Source organism: Lolium perenne, chromosome 6, assembly GCF_019359855.2.
Source record: "Lolium perenne isolate Kyuss_39 chromosome 6, Kyuss_2.0, whole genome shotgun sequence".
NCBI lineage: Eukaryota > Viridiplantae > Streptophyta > Magnoliopsida > Poales > Poaceae > Lolium > Lolium perenne.
The window spans coordinates 65,701,910-65,711,975 of NC_067249.2; positions in this window are offsets into that span (position 1 = coordinate 65,701,910).

Genomic DNA, 10,066 nt, shown 5'->3' on the forward strand with positions numbered 1-10,066 from the left:
AGAAGAAATACGAGTATCTGAAAAAGAAACAAAAGACTTAGGCGGATGTTTAATACCTGCCGTGTCGAGGTTCATCTCCGCCTTGCGTCGCATGGCTCTCTGCATGACATCCTCATCCGTCGCCCCCGCCCCATCCTCCGATAGAGCAAACCTCCCACTTCTCCTCACCGTCGGCTGAACGACTGGAGGAGGGACCGTGGGTGAAGGTTGCTGCAAGGAGGCTGGCGATGGTGTGGGCGAGCGCGGCGGAGAACCATCTGGTGAAGTAGGAGCCGATACAGGGGTAGTGGGTGAAGAAGCCCCCTGTATCTCTCCCGCCTTGGCCGGCGGCGAGGCGGTAGATGGCGACGTAGACGGTGGCGACGAAGAAGCCGGTGGAGCCGCAAGCTCGGAAGCCATGCCCGTCATAGGGGGCGGAGTCCTCGGAGTCCGGTGCTCGCAAACCCGCATCTCCTCCACCACTGCGTCACTCGGACGTGGCAGAGGCGAAGCAGGCTCGGGCATCACCTCCAGCCGGTCCCCCTGTGTGGCGCCCTCCGAGACCTCCTGTCCCGGCGTAGATGACGTCGAGGTGGCCTGCTGCACCGGTGGCGCAGGGTCCCCAGCAGGCGGCAATGGCGACGCCGTGGCCGGCTGCGTCACCGCCTGGCGGGGCAGCGAAGCCAGCCTCTCCATGGCCGCCCCTGGCGCGTGCGGCGTGGAACCACCAACCGGCTGCAGCAGCGGCGCAGCCAAGGGGGGAGCGGAGTCGGCTGCGCATGCAGCGAGGACACAGCGGCCCGCTGCGCCATCGAAGTCAGCGACACCACTGAACCCGCCTGAGTCGAAGAAGGAGACGGAGTCGGTGGCTGTTGCCCCCGCGGTGGAACGAAAACCGGACGAGTACGACCCTGCATAAAAATCCGAACTCTGGAGGGTGAGGGCTCCCGTGGAGCTACAGGGGGTGAGGCGACCAAGTGAGGCGCCTCGACTCTGGCACGCGCCACAATCTGCCGCCCTCTATCCGTCATCGGCGAGTGGTTGAAAGGAGTCAACGCCACCTGCGTAGACTGCACCGCCGATGTGCCAGACTGCGTCGGGGGATGTCCATCAACATCCATACGAGCAGCCTCAGGTGCCGCCTCGGCAGGTGCTTCATCAGGCCTGTCCTCCTCTGAACCATGTGAACCATCATCATTCCCTCCCTCCTTCCAGAAAAAAGGTCGAAACCGAGGGTCAGGCTGGAACCCCTCCGCCTCACGAGCGAAACAAAAACGATAACCACTAAGCTGTAAAAGAGCAACCACCTCCAGGCAACCATTATTCTTCTCCAGAACCGAAGGGTCACGCATAGCCACAAGAACACGTATAATCCCCTGACTCCGAAGAGAGAACAAATCAACATCAAGAGTGGTGCCAATAAGAGAACCCACAGCCTAGATACCTAAGAAATGTCGCACAGAATCTGGTACTCCACTGACGTGCACCCAAACCGGCTGCATAACGAAAAGAGGCTGAACATCCTGATGCACCCAAGAAGAAACTAGAACCTGAGCATTAACCTTGGGTACACTCATCTGCATACCATCAATCCGAGACAAGTCATCAGCTGTAGGAATACCAATAAGAAAAGCATTAGCCCCATGGGGCACCGCCTCCCATCTCCACGCTGGGTTCCCTGGACACATACGGGCCATCAGACTCTGAACATCAGCTGCAGATACAACCCCTTCCCCTGACACCTGTACTAAAGCTGTGGGTGTCCCAGAAGAGATCAACTGTGGCTTATACACTGAGTCTGGAATCTGAAGATCAAGTGTGGCATCATTACCGCAACCAACAAAGAAGCTCGTGGGTCTAGGCAACTTCAGAACCGGACACCGAATAGTGGGATGTGCCCCTGAATCACAAATCAAACAATAATGAATAGCCTTACAAGCTTTAGTAGCATGAGTATTAACATAACATTTCCAACATTTTCCGGCCTTGTTCTGCTTCGCCACTGGTGCAACGACCTCAGGAGCAGTAACCATAGGCTGCACAGGGACCTGAGGAGTATCAGAAATCACCATCGGAGCTGACACCAACTGTCCAAGAGGTGGTACAGTCTGCACCAAGGGTGGCGGCTGCTGTCCTGCCGGAGGCACCGGCTGCCCCTGAACCACAGCAGGCTTCTTCTTCCGCCTCTTCTTCACCTGACCAGGCTGCGGCAGTGGCTGCTGGAGTACTAGCTGCTGTATGGGAGGCTGAAGCATACTCTGCTGGTTAGGAACAGAATACTGATACGGACCTTGAAAGTGCTGGTACTGCTGAGGCGGAGTAAAAAGCACCGGCGGCTGAGGCACCGGCGGACGAAAAGGCGGACGAAACCCCGCAGAAGGACCCACGAACGGGGCAGGCTGTCTCGGCGCAGGGGCGGGGTGCGGCATGGGCACACCCGCCGGCTACCCCTGGAAGCCCGAGGGTCCCATGTAGGGACTCGGAGCGACGGCCGATGCTGTCCCAGAGGGAACCGCCCCAGCTGCCGAGGACGCGGGCGTAGACGCGGGCGCAGCCAATGCCGCCGTCGCCCCGGGAGGTGCCGGAGGCCTCGCAGCCCCGGCCATCCCCACAGCCGCGGGGGAACCAGCGACAACCTCGGCGAAATAAACAGGAACGTGAGGAAACTGCTTTTACCTAAAAAAACAAACAGGAACGTATGAAAACTGCTTGGCATGATGGACCACGTCCACTTCCGAAGCTGATACAGAAAATGAGATGGAGATGCCAAAGCTATCTGATTTTCATACGTAGTATGTAGCAAACGGAAGAGCAGTTCGGTTCGTACACGACTAACAATTGAAAGCGATGATGACGTAGCTAATATCAACGAACTTAAACACTTAGTACTCAAGGCTTAAATAACTATCGGAGATTTATACAAAACTAGATTAGATCTTAGCTTCTTATTCGTTTTTGCAATTTCACCGAACTTCAGACGCATGATACACGGCAATTTCACACAGTGAGAGAACTTACGTACCGGGTCATCCATCGTCGGGACAAATGGTGCCATTTTCTCAAACAGGCTGTGGGGCACCGGTATGCTCTCCTCCAGCACCTGACGCGTCGTGTGAAGGCATTGTAGAGAATCGGGCTACTGCGTGCGAAGTTCAGGCAGACATGGTGAATAAGCTGGTAAGCGATACATGATTGATTGAGGCTGCCTACGATGATACCATCAACTCTGCCCCATCATCAGCACACCACGACATACATGAGCTTATTCATCGCTCAGTACAAAATTTATAAACTAAAATATGTCTAGATTTATTAAGCCACTAATGAGAGGGAGAATAAAGATGAACATATAGATGTCTGTAACGAGACTCACTCATGATATAAAATTGAGCAATATTTCAAAAAAACATCTAAATAGTTTATTATTATTTCGTAGCAACGCACGAGCATTCAGCTAGTTAATTATATACTAAAAGCAAAATACAAATCTAAAATAGAACTACTACCATATATGCTAAATTATCTTCACCGTTAATTAAGCAGTGAGCCCAAGTTATAACGATTGAGATTAAATTAGATATATACAATTATCACGTACACGCGCAGTTTGTATCGTTCAATATAGACACGTAAATCCAATCAAGGTACAGAACGGTGGACAGATCGGGTGCACCCTCCCCCGATCTAATCCTCTCTTGACCAACCGCACACTTTTTTAAGGATACGTCATGGATAGACATATCGGTTTCATAGAAGAAGGAACCAAGAGGCCAAAGTACAACAAACCTCTAGCACATACGCCACGGGTGCAACACCACGCTAACCCTGAAGGTTAGCACACACAACTAAACAACTACTCGCGATATCTCCACTTTTCTACGGGCGCAAGGATGCCTCTAAATAGCCTAGCCGCTCGCCAAAGCTTCGCATCCTCTGAGATCTTGCGGATCACCACGTCCTTGGATGGAGCCATGCCTTCGAAGACCACGTCATTGCGACGACGCCAGAGACTCCAGCATACAAGCACCGTCGCCGTCCAAAGGTCCCGGTCACCTCCCGGACCCCCCTTCTTTTCCTGCAGCCAGCTGACGAGTGTGGTCTCCGGCTGTGGCATCCAGTGGAGCTTGCCCCACAGGCGTAGAAACACAGCCCAGACCTCACATGCCAGGACGCAACCCATGAGAAGGTGATCCAAGGTCTCGCCCCCTTGATCGCAAAAAGGGCAAGATGCCGAGTGTGGGAGTCCACGCCGACTAAGCCTATCGGCTGTCCAACACCTATTACGCGCTGCAAGCCACATGAACACTCTACAGTTTGGTGGGACGCGCGATTTCCAAATCTGCAGCGCACCGGCCATGTCCACTCTGGCCCCGAACATCCCCTCATAGTAGGATCTGGTGGAATAGGAGTTGTTACTCTCCCACCTCCACCTGAAACTGTCGTCCACACCCTCGGCAAGGTTGACATGCACTAGCCGATCTGCAACTGCGAACAACTCCAAAAGTGCAGGCGCACCTAGGTCCGGGGATAGGTCCTCCTCAAGCCAACCTCCTGCCAGTATCTCAAGGACCCGTCGTTGTTTGACCGCACGTTTTGGCATAGCGGCAAACAAGTTTGGTGCAATATCCCTAATCCGTCCATTAGGCAGCCAACGGTCCAACCAACGGACCAACCGCACACTCACTCCATAGAATGATAGAAATTTCGCCGTCTCAAGGTGTAGCGTGCTTCTACCCGTTCGCGTTCTTTTTTTTTTGAAGCTTTCACCGGGGGGGAGAGGATCCCCACCTGAATATATTGCTTGCCATAGAGTTCAAAGGTTACATGTGGAAAGGTGGGCACGCCACAGATCGGCGTCCACCCTAATTTCCGCTTGCTTGAAGCGGTGTGACCAGAGCGTGAAGTCTGAAATAATGTTTCTAACCGTCAAGGCTGGAGTGAGGTCTACATCTCGGAATACTTTGGCGTTCCTTGTGTCCCAGATTTTCCAAAGAATGGTTAGTGCAACCGAGCTCCAGACTGACCGAGGTAGGTTATTAGGTAACGGGGTTTCCCATATGTCTTGGAATTCTAAGGCATTTGGTAGGATTCTGAGCTGTCTCCATATTGCTGCTGAGTATGGGCAATGGAAGAATAGGTGTGCTCGGTCCTCCACCTGTGCCAGGCATCTCGGGCATGCTGCAGAGTCAATGATGTGTTTGTGCAACAAGTTGGCCCTGGTGTTGAGTCTGTTTAGGTGAAGTAGCCACCCAAACACCTTTACCTTCCTGGGAACTCTTGACTTCCAAATTGGAGTGACATCTGGGTCTTCGAGCTGGGACTGGAGGTGCAGGTATGCGCCCTTGGTGGAGAAAGGAGATCCATCTAGCAGTGATCTCGTGTCCTGTGCCTCCGACAGCCTAACATCCTGCAAAAGATTAGAGAGAGAGACAAGTTGCTGTGACGCAGCATTAGTAAGTCTACACCGCAGGCCGTTAGAAATTCCATTTTGCATAATATCACATACCAATGCATGGGTTTGGGTATGGTGGGAGTATAGAGCTGGGAAAGCAGTGGCGAGGGGTTCTGGAAGTAGCCAAGTATCATGCCAAAAGAAAACAGACTTTCCATTGTGGATGGTGCAAGTGGTAATCTGTAGAAGCATATGAGTATGTTTTGTTATGAGTCTACTAAGGTATGAGTGGTTGGAGGCTGTAAATGGGTTGGGTGATTGTGATTGGATCCATTGCTTCCAGGGTAGGTTTTCTGCATGCAAGAATTTGAAACAAAATTTCAGAAGAAGGCAAATATTCTGTGCATTTAAGTTTTTGGCGCCAAGACCACCTCGGTTTGTCGGAATACAAAGTTTATCCCACGCAACTAGACACTGTGCACCTGTGCACGTTTCCTCGGCGGCCCAAAAAAAAGCTCTACGGCGAGTGTCAATTGCTTTTATTACGGAGATGGGTATGAGGAAAGAGGACATGAAATATGTGGGTAGAGAATCGAGCACTGCTGAGAGGAGCACCAGCCTGCCCCCTTTAGTGAGGAGGGAGGCACACCATCCAGCAAGGTATCTATCGCAGCTGTCGATGATTGGCTGAAAAGCTGACGCTGGGAGTTTGGTAGATGATAGCGGCAGGCCTAGGTAAGTTTGAGGAAAAGAGGAGATGGAGGTGCCGAGGGTGTGTGCTGCTGCGTCGGCTGTGTTGTTGTCAACATTCATAGGAACTAGGGTGGTCTTATGGAAATTTATGGAGAGGCCTGTGGCGTTTGCAAAATTATCTAGGATTGTTTTCAGGTTTTCTGCCGCTTGTGGTGTAGCTCTTATGATGATTAGCGTGTCGTCAGCATATTGGAGGACCGGGCAAGGGATGTCGTCAGATAGCGGGTGTGCTAGTAGGCCATCACGACATGCGTTGGAGATCAGTTTTTGTAGTAAGTCGGCTACTGTAATGAATAGGTATGGTGAGAGGGGGTCCCCCTGCCGTAGTCCCTGCTTACAGTTGATCCAGTTACCTGGCACACCGTTTACTAGGACCGCAGTTTTTCCTGTGACTAGGAGGTTTTGAATCCAAGCGCAAAATCTGGGTGGGAAGCCTCTGTGCCGAAGGATTTGTAGTAGGGAGTCCCAGTTGATTGAATCGAAAGCCTTTTTGAAGTCTAGTTTGATGACGAGGGTGGGGGCGTTTCTTTTATGGCAGCAGTTTAAGATGTCAGCTGCGAAAACGAAGTTCTCAGCGATGCATCTACCTTGGATGAAGCCGGTTTGGTTTGGGTCCACGATGAGAGGGATTAGTTTTTGCAGTCTGTTTGTTAAGGTTTTCCCAATTGCCTTGAGCGGGCAGTTTTGTAGGGAGATTGGCCTGAAAGCGTCTGGTGTTCGGGCGTTATCATTTTTCGGGATGAGGACCATGAAAGCACGGTTTAGTCCATCAAGGTCTAACTGACCAGCATGGAATTGGTCGAAATTTTTTTGAATCGTTGGTTTTACCGTGGTCCAGAATTTGCGATAGAAACCAGGACCGAAGCCATCTGGTCCAGAGGAAGCGGAGCCGTTCATGCCAAAAAAGGCATCTGTGATTTCCTCTGGTGAGAAAGGGGCGTCTAGGTGGCGAAGGTGATGGTGGATGGGCTGGTATATGTCATGTAGGGCAAAGCTCCACGTTGTTTGACTGGCCGTACCCAAGAGGTTGGTATAGTAGGAGGTGAGGATTTCCCTTTTTTGTGAATGGTTTGAGAAATCTACCCCATTGTGTTCGATTGTAGAAATTTTGTTGCTCCGAAGTCTGTTGGAGGCGCAGATGTGAAAATATTTAGTGTTTTCATCGCCATCGATCGCAAATCGAATCTTTGATCTTGTTTTCCAATGGTTCACTCTTGATCGGATGGCAGTGCGAAGGGTTTTAATGACTATGTGTCTGAGGTTGAACTCGTTTTTGGAGAGCGGTCTGTGTTCTTCGATTAAGTTGAGAAGGGAGATAACGTGTTTACAGTTGTCTTCGATGAGGTGATTAGGCATGAGTTGGCGACGCCATTTTTTGAGCGCGAAACGAGATTGTTTGATTTTGGCGACGAGCGAGCGGGCAGCGTCGCTGGAGGGCTGAGGGGAGGCCCATAGTCTTTCGATTATTTGTCGGCAAGAGGCATATGAGGCCCAACTATTTTCAAATCGAAAAAAGGCGGGACGGGGCACCGATGTTGAGATGGAGGCGATGATAGGAACGTGATCAGAGACGAAACGAGTGATGGATGATAAGGAGGAGTTAGGGAAAGATTGGGCCCACTGCAAGTTAATGAAAGCCCGGTCAATTTTCTGCAGCGTCGGATTGTGTCTATTGTTTGACCAAGTGAACGCTCGATCCATTAGAGGTAGCTCAATTAGAGAGAGTTGGTTTATTGTGTCGTTGAAGAGGTCAGCTTCTGGCTGTCTGAAGCTATTATTATTCTTATCTGAGGAGTAGCGCATTAGGTTGAAATCCCCAAGAATTATCCAAGGTGTGGTTGGGGCTGGCTGAATAGAACTTAGTTCATCTAAGAAGGATTGTTTAAGCGAGTGATCTGTAGGGGCATAAACGTTTGTGACTCAAATCGCATTGGAGGTGAGGTGTGAGTTTAGGCAGAGTGTTAGCGTGTACTGTCGTTGGATAGATGAAATTAAGGAGAAAAGTCGAGAGGAGAAGGCGGAGATCATGCCTCCACATGATCCTAAGGCCGGGAGGGTGGCGAATTGATCACAGGCGTTTGGGAGAAAGGTTTTTGCTTTAAATTTGTCACAAGTGCTCAGTTTTGTTTCTTGGAGGAGGGCAATGGAGGGATTAAGTTGGAAAAGTTCAGCTAGAACGTCCTTACATTTGTTTTGGTCGTTTAACCCACGTATGTTCCACGACCCTATGAGGAAATTTAGATTATTCATGAGAGAAACGTTTGCACCAGAGAGGAAGGGGGGAGGGAGGCGAGTCTGGGTAGTAGAGTAGTTCCAGCATTTTCATTATAGCAGCTAAGAAGCTGATTACAGAATAAAAAGAGTGCGTGCACGTAATGTGCAACGAAAGGTAACTTGACGAAAGGAACGGTGGTGCAAGGAAAAGGCCAGTACGGTGCGCGGCTGGAACGTGACGCTGAGGGCAAGAGGACCGGCAAACATCGTGGCAAGAGCCGGGCCTCAGCGCAGGGTCGACGTGGCTGATCATGGAGACGGAGGGGCCACCTCGGCGTCGCCGTCGTCGTTGGCAGGGCCGGAGTCCTGCGGCTTGGCAACGTCGGCATTGTTGTCGTCGGAGATGGTCTGCACATCAGCTTCTTCGGCGCCACAAGCGAGAGCGACGGCCACGAGAGCAGCAACGTCGTCGCAGGGGATGCCCGGGCGAGCAGCGAGTCCCGCCTCGTCGAGGGCGCGCGAGAGGGCAGCCGTGGCGGGTGGCATGTCGAAGGTGGCGGCCTTGGCCTTGATAGCCTTGGACACCATGTCGATGTAGTTGTCCTCCTCTTTGGCTGCTAGGCGGTGGCTGCGGCGGAGCTTCATGGCAGAGTCCGCCGCGCGCTTCGCCCGGACACGACGCTTGCGAGCTTCGTTCTCGTGGATCAGGGGAGAGGGAGGAGCGGTGCCTTGCGGAGGCTGGGAGGAGGTTGATCCGAACTCGAAGTTTGGCCCCGCCAGCGCCATGTTGCGGATGGAGTTGACGAGATCCTCGGCGTCCGCCACGACGGCGTTCGCCGCGGTGTCGGCGGCAGAGTGAGCGAGGTCGGCTTGGGCTTGTAGGGTGGCGAGTGAGTTGGCGACGTCGTGCGTAGGAGAGTTGGCTGGGGCAGGCGTGTCCGGGACGATCCGGTCGTCGGCATGGACGGAGTCCTCGTCGATGTCGTCCATGGTCTGCGTGCCCCTGCAGACGAGTCCGAAGGGAGGGTGACGAGGGGCGGCCGGCGGTGCCGGCGGGAAGTCGTTGCGCGCGTCGAGGATCACGCGGTGAGTGCCGAACCAGATCTCATTGGCCGGTGCTGGGTGGGATGTGGATGAGCTGGAAGGGAGGTCGTTGGTGTTGGAAGGGGTTTGAGGAGGGGTGGTGTTTCCGTCTTGGTTAGTGTCCATGGCGGGCGGAGCTGGTTGGGCAGTGAAAGGTGGCTGGTGAAGGGTGAGTGGTAGGGTGGATCGGCAGGAGGGTGCGCGGTGGCCGGAGACACCGCAGCGCGCGCAGCGCACGGGGTCGCGGCAGTCGTCTACGAAGTGATCAGTGGCGAGGCAGCGGAAGCAGCGAGGCATGCGAGATGGTGTGAGTTGAGGGTAAGAGGAGCCCCTTTTTGTAGCTGGTTTCGGCGGTGAGGAATTAGGGTTCGCGGCCGTCGTCTTGGCTCTTGGAGGTGAGAGGAGGGCGTCCCTGAAGGAAATGGTGGGCGGCGAGTCTTCGTCCTTGAATTTGACATGACATGCCGCAAGCGGCGCGGGCAGGCCTATGCCTCGGGGAAGAGGCGGGTACTCGAGAGCGTCTATGCCTTGCATGTATGCAGCGTCGCGCGGTCCGTGGGAGCGGTGTACCAGCTGCTGTTTTCGTGGACTGTCGCTGAAGATTGGTCCATCGTGGGTGCGCTGTACGGATGGGTGGGCGTGCGT